The following is a 14,972-nucleotide window of genomic DNA, read 5'->3' as shown; positions in this document are numbered from 1 at the left end:
ATTTGTTAGTCTCTAAGGTGCCACAAGTACTCCTGTTCTTTTTGCGGATACAGACTAACATGGCTGCTACTCTGAAACTTAATAATCAGACGAGAGATTATTATACTGGATTATTTAACCCTTTCTAGGTTTTAGCACTGATGCATTCTGTAGCTTCAGTCATGCAATCATGGGGTGAATATTGATTTCCATTAATGTGGTGTGTGAAGAAATCCTGAATGCCAGCGTCACTGGTGTTAATAGCAAATACCTACCACCTTCCACCAAGAGAAAATCTAGCGCAGACATTCATCATCCAAAGTTTTCACTTTGTTGGTAAAAGAAAGGGGGGTGGATATTAAGGGATCCCTGTTTTAACAACAGTGTGTCTGCAACATCCTTGCTCAGCGGTAACACCATCCACTTTTCAGGATTTTTTTTTTATCAGATTAAATTAATTTTGGAATGAAATGCTGACGTGAGCGTAAGTTGATCTGGGAAACAGTCTTGTAGTAATAATACCTAGAGAACTAAAATAAAAAAAAAGATACAGCCGGGAACAACCATGCATGGAAGATGGGGGGAATGGCATAAGTAGAAATGAGGAATTCATAAGTCTATTCCATCTCTACTTTCTGTGACCCAGTACAGAGAGTTAAGTGTATCACTTATGGGAGATATATATAGAAAAAGCAACATCATATGTCTAGGATCAGATAAGGGCACTTAAAAATAAATAAATAAAAAGGATTTGGACAGTTGGGGGCGGGGGAATTTAATAAACCAGGTCCGTTCTCTTTGTCTTGCTGCATCAAGTGAGCGAACACATGAAAGATGTTTTCCTCACGCTTCTGCGCCGGCACCCTAGTTAGAAAAACAAATTAGCCCAGAAGACCAGAGTGAGAGGTCATTATCAGAAATGGTTTCTTGTCAATACAGCACTTGATTGGAGGAAAGTCACAAAATTGCAAGGCTTTGATTGCTGAGGAGAAGCTTTTAACTACTTCCTGCTGTTCTGTCATTTTGCACTAACCCTAAATGGCCCAGTTAAATTGATGTAATGTTTCCAATTTCCTGCCTACAAATCACTCTTCTCTAGTTAATATTGGAAACATTCGCACATGGTAGGACTCAAAGTGGCTAAACAGGAAATCTTAAAGACAATAAAGAACTCAAGGCTTTTACTTAGTGATCAAGGCATTATTTTTTTCTGACACTTCACACTCAGCAATTACCAAGCCACCTTCTTTGAGTACAATGCAAAGCTCCTAATATACATTAACAGCCTCTTGGTATATATATGCGAGGATCAAGCCGTTCAGCATGAGTCGATCTGATTTCTGTCTGATAGCTGGTGTCTTACGATTGTCTTAAAGAAAATGAAGGGCTGGCACTTCAACAATGCAACCACCGACGAGTGCTGGTCCATCCATAGCTCTGTGTAGATAATGATAAATATTACCATTGAGGGTACCGTCACCGTTCAAATCAGAACACAAGCACCAAGTGCTCAGGATGGAACAAGGTGAAGGAGTTTTTGATCCCAACCAGAGAGAGACACTGTTGCCTCTTTGCCCCAAGTGACCTTGCAGGGTTGTATCCCTCAGGATGAGTCATATTCTTGGTTTAATCTTGTTTAGATGCAAAGAACAAACAAAGTCCTGTTTCCTTGCACTAAAATCTCCCAGTGTGCCTTCCCAGCAAGTTCTGTGCTCAAGCTGCCCTGTCTCTCTGCTTCCTTTCAGGATAATGCTCACAACTTCTTCTCAAGGCTTTCTCCTTCAACACACACAACCAAATAACCTAGCCCCTGGGTTGGTTACCAGGGAAACCCATCAGTCCACACAGCGTAACTCTGACCTGTCTAGTCTTTGTGTGGGAGCCTCCTTTGATTACAGCTGACTTGACTACATAAAGGAGCTTGATTGCTCTTTCTGTTGAGCCTGAAAGAAACGGGGGGAAAAAAATCCTGATATTTGAGAGTTCTATCCTGAGATCATGAGTGAGGCTGAGTTTTACTTAGGAATTACTGTCAGGTCCAGGTGGCCAGGGTTCCCCTGCCAGCCTGGGAAGTGGAAGAGGGGACCTCACTGCAGCCGCTGCCCCTGAGACTTGGGGAGGGAGAAGAACCCTAGGAGGAGCAGAGGTGATGGTGGATTATGGCCTGGGGGCTGCAGGGGGACTGAAGTGAGGAGGGTGGGTGCTGATGGGGCGGGAGGGCTGTACTGATGGTGGGTTCTGAGCAGATGGGGTGACTGCTGAGAGGGTGAACAGAGGGCAGCGGGGTCAATGGGCTAGGGAGGCTGAACTGAGGGGGACCTGAATTGAGGGGGGTTGCGTGGGGACAAAACTGATGGGGGACTGGATTAATTTCTGGGCAGGAGATGGGCAAATGTGGGGATGAGCTCCTGCAGCAGGAGCCAAAATCACCTTATCCAGGATACATGAGAGAGTGGGCAACACTCATTGTCACATGCCCACACCCTCTGGATGGGCAGGGAGAGGACAAAAATCAAGAGACTGACCTAGAAACACAATATCATCTTTTTTTAAAAAAAAAAACCCTCATGATTTTTGATCTCTTGACGTTGGCAGTACTGTAGATGTAACTAAACCTTCAAAATTAGCCCTACTGAAAATCAGAATGAAGGTGGATTTCCACCTAAATCCTTTCTAAAATCTTTGTAATCCTTAACTGCCTACATTCAGTTGGGTTTTTTTTTTATAAGAATGAACGGCCTGCCCAAAAGTAAATACAAAATGAAAAATATCCCCATAGCAAATATATTACTGGTTTTTAAAATAATGCAAAAATATGTAAAAAATAAATAAATCTCCTAAGATTTATGTTTAAAGAGGAATTAATGCAAATATCACAGTTTTATCCTTCAGTTGCTCCCTTCAGAGGAGTCACTGGGGAAGCAATTTGTTTCTTTTTAACTAAGACAGGAAGCTTTGAAGTTGGTGAGTTGTCTATCTCTGCAAGTATCCTATTTAATCTTGAGGAAAAGGTGTCAAATCTAAGCTCGCACGAGTTGTTAACTATTTGTGAACCTTTGCATTATTTATAGCTCTGTTAATGAAAGATCTCCAGAGAGCCACCAACCCATGGTGGAAAGAACATTCACGTATGGAATGTATTTATCAGCTGTTCATGTTGCACATGTGGTACTGTAGGGAGAACAATTGTGCAGTACAATCCCATGAAGACATTTCTTCCCAATCTACCTAGTGATCAGTTTATACCCTGAAGTAAGGAGAGTTCCATGTGCACTGAAATGTGAGAGCCACAGACTTTGTTGCAGAATCCACCTTTGCAACAGAGCTGATCTCCAGCATCCATTAAAAGAAAATTACAGACCAGATCCTCAGCTGATATAAGTCTGTGTAGTGTGACAAAGTTCCTCCTCTATCTTGGTGGGTCCTGCGCATATTGGCAGATTTTTCTTGCCTCAGAGATTCACCATGTGGGTTGGGGAACAGGCCAGAGATCTTCCCCTTTGGAAGAACCCACAGTCCAGGTCAATTGGGAGGTTTGGGGGGAACCCAGGCCCACCCTCTACTCCGGGTTCCAGCCCAGGGCCCTGTGAACTGCAGCTGTCTATAGTGCCTCCTGTAACAGCTGCATGACAGCTACAACTCCCTGGGCTACTTCCCCATGGCCTCCTCCAAACACCTTCCTTATTCTCACCACAGGACCTTCCTCCTGGTATCTGATAACACTTGTGCTCCTCAGTCCTCCAGCAGCACACCCTCTCACACTCAGCTCCTTGTACCTCTTGCTCCCAGCCCCTCACACTCACACCACAAACTGAAGTGAGCTCCTTTTAAAACCCAGGTGCCCTGATTAGCCTGCCTTAATTGATTCTAGCAGCTTCTTCTTAATTGGCTCCAGGTGTCCTAATTAGCCTGCCCGCCTTAACTGGTTCTAGCAGGTTCCTGATTACTCTAATGCAGCCCCTGCCCTGGTCACTCAGGGAACAGAAAACTACTCATCCAGTGACCAGTATATTTGTCCTCTACCAGACTTCTGTACCCCACTGGTCTGGGTCTGTCACAGTAGTTTCATTGAGCAGGGTCTTGCCAGCTTCCACCATCTCAGTTTCTGACCCTAAGTTTCTAAGCTGTAGGGTTGCAAATTTGACTTACTGACTTATGCCTGTGGAACATAGGGCCTTCCCCATTGCCTTCCATCTTTGGCTGTCTTTTGCTCCAGTCTTATCTTCTTCTCATGTCATTTTGATGCTTTCAGTTCTGCTTCTATTATGTGTTTCTAAGTTGTCCTTGGCCTCTTGTCCTGGGGACTCCAGTCCAATGCGTATCTTGTTATGTTGTTCGGTTCTTTCCTCCATATGTGTGTTACGCTATCTGGAGTGGCTCAAGACCGTGAGTGCTGAGCGCAGGGCAGACTGTAAAAAACAGGGCAGACCCCCCCCCCCAAAACTAGTGGTATTTTCAATTATTAGAATTCACTAAGCCACTGACAAATGTGAACTCCTGGATCGCTGTAACAGTCTTACCATGGAGTCACAGACAGTCCTCTTAGATTCTCTGGTCTATCTTGTCACTCAGGTAAACTGGACTTAGTGATAAATGGTCACTTACACCAAAAATCACAAAATATTCAGGTTGCTTCCAGTCCCAAGACCAGTCACTTACCCCAGATCAATTGGTACCCTAGATCTTACACCAAAGACAAAGCCTATAACTGGTCCTGTAATAAACTATCTAAAGGTTTATTAACTAGGGGGAAAAAAGAGAGTTATTTACAAGTCAAAACATGCAAACATATACACACAAATGAGTTGCAATCTAAATCCTAAGAGTGACAGAGTTGTAGTGATCTGTCAATTCGAAATGTCTTTCAGGGAGGACCCCTGGGTAGCCCCTGGAGATCTCTGGCTTCACTTTAGTATCTCTGTCCCTGTGAGAGTTCAAACAGCAAAGAGAGGACAAATGTTCTTGTGACCCTGTTTGGCCTTCCAGTCTATGAGACAAGCTCCCTTGTATGTAGCATTTCCAAGGTGTGATAGGGCCGTTCACCAATCCTTTGTATTGTGATGTTTCTTCATGGCCTGTTTAATCTGGATAGGCATCCTAAATGGCTGGAGCAGGAAGAATGATTCCCGTGCCTGGGTTCACAAGTTCAGAGCCGACGTTTTGAAAGGAAAACTTACATATTTCCTTATAGCATGGAATACAGGCATTGCAACTGAAATTAATGATGCAGCAGCTTACAAGCATTCCATAGAATCTAAGCACTAAATACATTCTTATAAGACTAACAGTATTTTGAACAAGACTAACATACGGGGAACTGGTTTGATTTGCAGCTATGAGTTTGTCCGTTCTTAGCTAACACCTATGGCTTTGGCCAGAGCTGACATTTGGTTTACCAGAGTCACAGTATGTCTTGGCCATTTCCATTTCCATTCCAAAGGAAACCTTCCAAATGTGACCAGCGTACAAAACCGTGCAGCAAGGTTAGTCTGGGTCTGAAGCTACCTTGGAACGATAGTTGAAATAACTGAAGGTAATTTACACTTCCTGTAGGACTGAGTGTTCACTCTGAAATCTAATGAAGTAAATTTCACTGTCCACATTTCACTACTTATCATTTTAACATCCAGTTAGTGAGCTTCAATCACTGACCCTAGCTGTCTCCCCATACCTTTTCTGCAGGTTTCACAAACCCTGTCTCCTATCCAGCTACTGAAATGCCAGCTTCCCCCTGACAACTTCTCTATAAGACAGCTGTGCATGTTCAATACAAAATTCTGAAGCAGGTTGGAAATTAAAATTTTGCAGGAGTGTAAAATAAAATGAATGTAATAGTCAAATTGCAGAGGGGTTGCTCTAGTGAATGATTCATTTTCTTATTTAATTTGATATAATGTTCTTCTGTGGTCCCCGTTCCCATAGTATCTTTAACTTCACAACACCCCTGTAAGGTAGGAAAGTATTATCCCCATTTTACAAATGGGAAAATGAGGCCCACAGAAAGTCTGTGGTGGAGCAGGCAACGAACCTCAGTTTCTGAGTCCCAGGCTAGTATCCTAAGTACTGGAGCATCTTTCCTCGGAAGGCAAACACCTTTTGAATTTTATCTGCAGCTACTGGAGGATCAACAGTTTGCTGCACTGGGATTACACACAATGAAGAGATCAAACCTCAGAATTTAAGCTTTCTGCCGAGCACAGGTGGCTTTGCTTATAATACATCTCCCAGTAGGACTGGGCCTGTTACAGGAGGGAAGAGTGTGGAGTTCCTGTTTCAGAAGATCTCACTCTAGTTCTGGTGGGGAATAACAAACACTTGGACTGTTAGCTGAGTTAATGGCCTCTGCAAATGCACCATAAAGTCAGTTTCTATAATGGCTTGGAATTTATATCCTGGTTCATGAAACATAGGGGTTGGTGATTATTTTAATGGCTAGCATGTGGCATAAATAGTACACTGGGCCAAATTCCTTCCTCTGATAGTCTAGGGAACTCTGTAAGTTGGGTGGATATCCGAGGGCAGAATTTAGTTCTCTGTGGATAGGTGATATACTGAGAATAAGTATTATCTCCTTTAGGAATAAGACCAGGAAAACAGATCAGGAATCGAGCTTGTTTAAGTAGCTGGAAGAGAGAGCCATACTAAGCAGGAGCTGGCTGCAAAATGGCCAATTTATGGTAGCAGTTGTTTGCCTCTGCCAAATTTAAAGGGCCAGCTGACAGAAAAGCAGGCTGGGAAAAAGTTCCTACAAAAGGGCAACACTGCTGTAGGGAGAGATGATAGAATCAAGATTGTTATATAAGGGAGGGGCTCCCAGTGTGGGTTATTACTGTATATCACTCTCTACAGCATGTATAGAGATGGTAATTCAATACAAGGAGAGTCTGATGAGCAGACAATGCAAATGCTGATATTAGTATAAAGAAACAGATTTATAAAAAAAGAGGAAAATTATAGAAATTCTGATATTTGTGCAATTCTCTACTGTTGGAATCAGGAAGCAAAAGTGAATAACATTTACCAAAAATCTGTCAAACAACTTGCAAGGGAAAACAGCACTTTGCTGATACCAGTATTATTTTGTCTCTTTCTAAAGCCACTGCTGCTGTCTAAGATTCATGGTCTATCTAAGCAGTCACCATAACACAGCACAATCAGTTTAAAATTTGACTTTTGCTCCTTCTATGATACGCAGCTTTTAGTATTGCTGAAAACTGAACTGCTGAATTCCTGACCATTTAGCAGGCAAAAGTGAATTTCTTCACCAGTTTCTAAAATTGATTTGCTGGGGGCAGGGGAATTTAAAGATTACAGTTTTTGTGTGCACAACATGAAAGAAAATAAGGACAAACTCCTATTTGATCTACGGTAATTTCAATTAAGCAAATCACATGCAAACAGCAAAGTTTCAGCTAATTATATTACAGGTTGTCTCACACACAAATACAGAGAATAATATAGGCCTTAATAGAAACTATAGGGCACCAGAAGAGCTTGAGGGCTGAAAAAGCATTTATACAGGCTTAGATCAAGAGTTCAAATCCACCCCAGGTCATTAGTGATCAAGAGCTGACACTGTCTCATATTCGGCAATTTATTTGGTGATTTCGGAGCAGTTCCCACTAGTTTAAGGCACAATAAAAGTCTGCCATCCTAATTCTATTACTTGACTAGTAGTCCTAAAACAAACACAAGGAAGTAGTGCACACAACACACAGTCAACCAGTGGAACTCATACCAGGTGATGTTGTGAAGGCCAAAAGTAGAACTAGGTTCAAGAGAGAATTAGATAGTTAACGGAGGATAGGTTCATCATGACTATTAGCCAAGATGGTCAGGGACACAACCCCATGCTCCATGTCCCCTAATCTCTGACTGCCAGAAACTGAGACTGGATGACGGGATAGATTACTCAATAACTGCCCTATTCTTTTCATTCCCTCTGAAGCATTGGGCACTGTCCACTGTCAGAAGACAGGATACTAGGCGTGATGGACCATTGGTCTGATCCAACATGGCCATTCTTACATTCTTAAGGATGAAATGAGCATGGAGACTGGACTCTCCTCTCAGGCCTAGAAGAGGCCCCTCCGAAACAGAGCTGGGGTCCAAATGTGGGAGTCAGGTGGAGGAACTGAGCAGAAGAGTGCTGTACGTACATATCTATATCTATAGATATATATAGAGAGAGGATCTTGTGTTATCCAGGGCAGTTCAAGCCAGTACCTTTTACAAGCAAGGAATTCACAGAAGGTTTAAAACTAAATACATTATAACATCTTAATGAATTCTAAAGATGACACAGCAAAATAAAAAGAAAAGAAGAAACATGATCAGTAGAGCAAGAAGGACGTGATTGACCATGTGGAATTACCAGGGTGTGTGAGCAGTTATGCCTAATGATTAGAGTGTGGTATCAAGCCAGGGGTCAGAACCGGGGACTGTGTCGGGGGTAAGGCTTAGGAGCAGGGACCTGGAGTGAGGCAGGAAAGCAGGACCTGGGAACAGGTGGGGGTCTGGCATAAGGAGGACAGGAGCTGGCGGGGAGGCAGGGAGGGAAGCAGGAGCGGTCTATGGTAGCAGCCAGCCAGGGATTCCACTAGTAGTTCAGACAACTGCCTGTGCTTCTTCCAGTGTTAAATAGAGCCCAATGGGGGTGCTGGGTGTTGCCTCCAATCAGGAGCTTTGGGGTCAGGGCCCTTCGTGAGCTAGAGTTTCACTGGTTCTCTTCTCCAGTTACTTAGATGAGCTGCCGGGTGGCATGTGTGGCCTGCACACTGCCCGGGGACCAATAGGGTCAGGTTTGAGGCCCATGGGCCCTCACACCCCATTGGCTGTTCGCCATTCACAGCAAGAGTGCAGGCTCCAAATCCTGTTAGATGGTAAGAAACAAAGGGACACGGCAGAAACGTGAGCTGGAAGTCATGAAACGCTCAAACGTTGTTTCACATTTCTCAGGATCAGAATGATTTTTTATTTAAAGTTACTAAAACGCTAAGTTTCCAAAAGACACAGCTCCTCCCCTCCACCCGATCGTCTAAGTTACAATCTAGCCCTTCCCAGCCCTGTCATAACGATGATGCAGATGAGCAGTCTAACTATTTCCGCAGCTCCAGAAGCCCAACGGTGTTTTCACACTGCTCCTTGCTCCAATTCATCAAAGTTTTCAGATCATCGGCGGACTGCAGCTTCCCCAATAAAAGCCACGTCGGTAGGGAATGGCGGCTGTTTATGCATTTTTGCAGCCATGAATCTGTGGGATGGCATTCCTGCTGACTGAAATGCCTTGCAGCAGTTATCTCATTGCAAGTAAAATTTTCACTGGTTTGCTAAATTACTGAGCCAGAAAGGTTTATTTGCTAAAAAACCAGAGGCTAGAAATAGGAAGGGGAAAAAAACCAAGGCAGGAGGCTGTATAAACTGTTGGACTGTGATCAGCATTTTGAGCATTTTAAGGTTGTTGGTTTTTTTTTAAATAAAAAGGTTACACTGCGAGCTGGGTGAATAATCAGATCCTGTTCCTAGTGAGTTTCACCGCTTTGACTGATTGGGAATGATCCACAAACAGATCATGATTTTATGCAATGTTATTCACCGGACAGTTTCTTTAAATAATCCAAGCGCTGTAGCTTTGCCGTGAGCTGTTCATTGTGAGTCAATGAAAAACTGTGATTAAAATGAGACTAACACTGTAGCAAATTGTACAAGTCCCGCTGTCTTGTCAGACCACGAGAGACGTTTACTTTTTTGATTTGCTTCTTCCACCTTTCAGTTGTGTCCAGCGCTTAGATACCAGTGATAAGTATTGTATTAAAACTTGAGCGAGAGAGATTTAAAATATGAGAGGTTTTGATTGGACACTTTGATCATATTATATGTTTTTGCCCCCACATTGGATAGACAAAACTCTTTAGAATCAGATCTGTGCTATGCATACTCATGAGCACACATTTGAAATTCCCTTTCTGCAAATCCTGTGCAGACAGCTAATCTCTGAAAAGGCACTTTCTTATTACTGTTACCCTTTATCCTCCTTCCTCTCCCTTCTACCTATTACAAGTTACACTCACATGTTGTATCTTGTCTTAGACTGTAAACTCGTCACAGCAGGGACAGTGTCAGCTTATGTATTTGTATAGGACAATGAGGCCCCAAACCTCATTCTACAGTACAAATAATATTAAACAATACAAAGAATCTTCGGTATGATCTTCCAGAAATTATTGGTCTTGTAGCTGAAAATGATACAACTATCATATACCTATGCTATGATATCCTGAAAGCACCTAGTGAAAGGATGGTCAGTTCATACAAACAGCAGACAGAATGGTAATGTTGTTAAGGCACTGAATTGGGACTCAGGAGATGTAGGTGTAATTCCTGCTTCTGCCACCGACTTCCTGTGTGGCCTTAGGCAAGTCACTTGATGCAAGTTTCCCAACCGTAAAATGTATCGAAGGGGTAGCCGTGTTAGTCTGGATCTGTAAAAGCAGCAAAGAGTCCTGTGGCACCTTATAGACTAACAGACGTATAGGAGCATGAGCTTTCGTGGGTGAATACCCACTTCTTCGGATGCATGTAGTGGAAATTTCTAGGGGTAGGTATAAATATGCAAGCAAGAGTGAGTCAAGCTAGAGATAACAAAGTTAGTTCATATCTACACCAGCAACACCATCACAGGACCTAACCAGATCAGCCACACCATCACCGGTTCATTCACCTGCACGTCCACCAATGTTATATATGCCATCATATACCAGCAATGCCCCTCTGCTATGTACATCGGCCAAACTGGACAGTCCCTACGTAAAAGGATAAATGGACACAAATCAGATATTAAGAATGGCAATATACAAAAACCTGTAGGAGAACACTTCAACCTCCCTGGACACACAGTAGCAGATTTAAAGGTAGCCATCCTGCAGCAAAAAAACTTCAGGACCAGACTTCAAAGAGAAACTGCTGCGCTTCAGCTTATGCAAATTTGACACCATCAGCTCAGGATTAAACAAAGACTATGAATGGCTATCCAACTACAGAAACAGTTTCTCCTCCCTTGGTGTTCACACCTCAACTGCTAGAAGAGGGCCTCATTCTCCCTGATTGAACGAACCTCGTTATCTCTAGCCTGACTCACTCTTGCTTGCATATTTATACCTGCCCCTGGAAATTTCCACTACATGCATCCGAAGAAGTGGGTATTCACCCACGAAAGCTCATGCTCCTATACGTCTGTTAGTCTTCAAGGTGCCACTGGACTCTTTGATCCGTAAAATGGTGAAGCTAAAACTTCCCTCAGCCTGAGAGATCCTTTGAGGATAAATTAATTAATGTTCATGAGCCACAATGATATTACAGCGATAGGAAACCACAGAAATCTAGCTAGATAAATACGGTATCATAGCATAGGGTGACCAGACAGCAAATGTGAAAAATCTGGACTGGGGTGGGGGCCTATATAAGAAAAAGACCAAAAAATCAGGACTGTCCCTATAAAATCAGGACATCTGGTCACACTGTCATAGCAAGATGTAGGGTGCATTGAGATGAAGCTATCAGGAAAATAGAAAGGAAAAGTCAAGCACAAAAAGAATCTATATAAAGTAAAGGTGTTGTAGGGTTAGGGACTGAGGCTCTGTCTTCACTGCAGAGTTATCCTGTGTGTGAACATCCCCACTGCAAAGCCTCTCTCATTTTGTTGTGTCCTCACCATTTCTACACTCTCCCGGTGTGTCTGGTGACATATAGCCCAATGTTCTTTGCTCAGATGCTCAGATGCTCTCAGATTCTTTCTATCAATTGTGCTCGAACTTTGGGGGGAATTGTGGGAAGGGCTTTGGGGGGAATTGTGGGAAGGGCTTTGGAGGACTGTCAGCACTCAAGTGATTTCACCCAAGTTCCAGTCCACGTTAAAGCAGAGCCGAGGCTGTAACTTGCCGCCCCAGCCAGGCAAGGGGCCCACGCTTACAACACCATCAAACCTGGGTCAGCGGTTTTACTGGGGATGATAGATGGGCTGAGATAAGAGCTGGGTTAACTGTGCAGTGATTGGCTAATAAGAGGAGCCAATTAGCAACCTGTACAGAGCCATTTTCTGCCCTAACTTATACCCTGGGAAACCCCACTGAGTCTCAATCAGGGCAGAAGTTGGTGCTAAGTTTGTTTTCCAAATATACAATGTAGTTGACTTATTAATATTAATATTTAAGCCCATCAGGGGGCTGAGATGCCTTTGAACGCCCAGGTTCACTTAGGTAACTGAAATGAAGGAAACCACATTACATGCTAAGTCTCTCTTTTCTAAGGTTGATGGCACCTTGCTGTCTAAATGAGTTCCCCTTTGAATCATCCCAAGGAAGCTTTCATAGGAGCACCTGCACTTCTCCACCTTCCTCGACCTCTGTGCACGTCTTTAGAGATCAGAGATGCACCAATGATTTTTGCAGCACTTTCTGTTATTAGCTAATACCCATGCTCGTGAGCTTTCGACCTGTGGACATTTTAGTGTACCCAGTCAGAAAGCAGACATGCTGCGGCATCAGGAACAAGTTATATAGAACTTTGCAAGAAGGAAGTCAGGCCATTGATGAAGGGAATAAGATAATTAAGCTGGGCAGCATTTTTCCTGTTATTGAAATGTACAGTTGCTTTTAATAACTCTTTAAACCTCAGCTCTTTCATACCTTTTTAATAACCCTCATAATAATCACCTAGGATTTCTCAGGGAATGATTTGTGAATGTGTTTTGTACAATGGGGGGAAAAGCAAAGCTGCTTGACAGAGCACCAAAGACTCAAACCATTGCCAAAGCTTTCAGACTTGAAACAATCATGAAACGATTGTCAGCTCTGAAACCAAATTACAAACGGTCTTTGAATTTTCTGTTTAGAAAGAACAGCCCTACATGCCACACACCACTAAGCCAGTCTCAGGTGCATACATCAGGAACAGGTGAAGGATTAAAAAAAAATGAACCAAATCAGCATCATAGTAGAAGAGGCTAGTGGTATTTGATGATTATTCACAAGTGCCTGTTGGAGGAGATATTGAATAAAAAAATTGGGTGGGTCAGTGACCAGTAACCACATTCTGATCATCTTTAAGTGACAGATGTATCTGATCATGCATCTGTTCTTTAGGATATCCAGAGGGAGTACTCTGCTTGGAGCAGATGAAATGAAAGCTCAATGTTTCTGAAGGGTTTAGCGCCAGAGAAATACAGCTGCAGGTAATTTTTCTAGCTATAAATAAAGTGATCCTTAAAGCTGGATGTTGAGAAACAGCATTTTAGGGGTGACTTGGCTCATCCTCTCTCTTTACTCAGGGCCGGCTCCAGGCACCAGCCGACCAAACACGTGCTTGGGGCACCACCCTAGAAGGGGTGGCCAATGTTGGGGTGTTGGGGTGGCGGGGGGCGCTCGCGGTGTTTTTGTTCGGCGGGGCGGCGCTCGAGGGGTTTTTTTGGGTTGTTTTTTTGTTTCAGCCGGGCAGCGTGGGGGGTGTTTCGGCAGCACAGCGCTGGGGGGGCGGGGGCTTTGGCGGCGCAGCGCTCGGAGCGGGCGGGGGTTTGGCTGGCCCAGTGCGGCGCTCGGGGGGCAGGGGTTTGCCTGGTGTGGCACTCGGGGGGCGGAGGTTTGGCTGGTCGGCTGGCACGGCACTCGGGGGGGGGGGGGGCGGGGGTTTGGTCGGCTGGCACAGCACTCGGGGGGTTTGGGCGACCCGGTGCTGAGGAGAGGGAGGGGTTTGGGCGGCGTGGCGCTGGGGGGCGGGGTGTTACGGCGGGGCGGCGCTCTTCTTTTTTGCCTGGGGCAGCAAAAAAGTTAGAGCCGGCCGTGTCTTTACTGCAATCTATTCTTGATGAGCATCTTGTTAACTACTTCTGCACCTGGTCACTTGCCAGCACACGAGCCTCCTTGATATAGTGAAAGGAATAGCCACCAGATCCTAGAAGTGGAAAAGAAATAAGTGGATGGATTAAATTATCAAAACAATGCCTTTGTTCTATAGGTAAGACATGCCACTGCATGTGCTAAAAAAGGTAATTGCACCTGCAGAAGCAAACAAAGAAAAGACAACAATTTGCAAATTGCAATCAGTTGCCCATTTTGTTCCTAACTGCATGTTGTGTGTGCGCAATGTTGGCACACAACTGTGCTTATTCCCATTCTGATCCATGCACCTGACACCTGACCCCCATTGACTGAAGGGAATTAAAGCCTCAGGTTCCTCTACAATGCTGCTTGTCACTTCTCTGAATCGAGGGTGATGTTTTAATCCATTTACTTATCTGGGTTGTGTTGTAATATGGTGATTATAATTTGAACATGATTAACATACATAAAAACATTGACTCATGCTTAACCATGTGGGAACCTCTCTCAAATTATGTTAATTCTGAGAAGACACTGATCAGTGATTAGTCACATAAACTATAATATAAAGACCCCCCTTCTTCTCCCTACCTGTCCCCCCCATGTTATATCTTCCCCCCGCTATATTTCTCTGGCAGAGGAGATGGAGGGCAAACAAAAAAAGAAAGGAAGGACAATCTAGAAAGAAAAGGTTATAAATATAAATGGAATCATTCAAACATGATGCATTTCTGATTGTACTGCATAGTAATAGGTTTTGCATGTTGATGAGATGTTGTCACCTACTTTGCTCATGATGCTTCTGCATTTTCCAGTGTTTCACTGAAGGACTGAATAATAATAACAACAAGCAAAACCATGATCTGAAGTGTCCTTAGCCTCTGTTTGCCAGAAGCTGGGAATGGGTGACGGGACGGATCACCCAATGATTGCCTGTTTTGTTCATCTTCTCTGAAGCACCTGGCATTGGCCACTGTCAGAAGACAGGATACAGGGCTAGATGAACCATTGGTCTGACCCAGTATGGTCGCTCTTATGTTCTTATTTATCCTGAAAATCTAAAACGGCTGTATTAATTAAGCCTCATGTTGCCGCTTGGCCCAACCAGTTGGCCAATATTCA

This window comes from Chrysemys picta, chromosome 3 (genome assembly GCF_011386835.1).
Source record: "Chrysemys picta bellii isolate R12L10 chromosome 3, ASM1138683v2, whole genome shotgun sequence".
NCBI classification, from domain to species: Eukaryota; Metazoa; Chordata; order Testudines; family Emydidae; genus Chrysemys; species Chrysemys picta.
The sequence above is the reverse complement of the archived record's forward strand: the minus strand, read 5'-3'. Positions refer to the sequence as shown.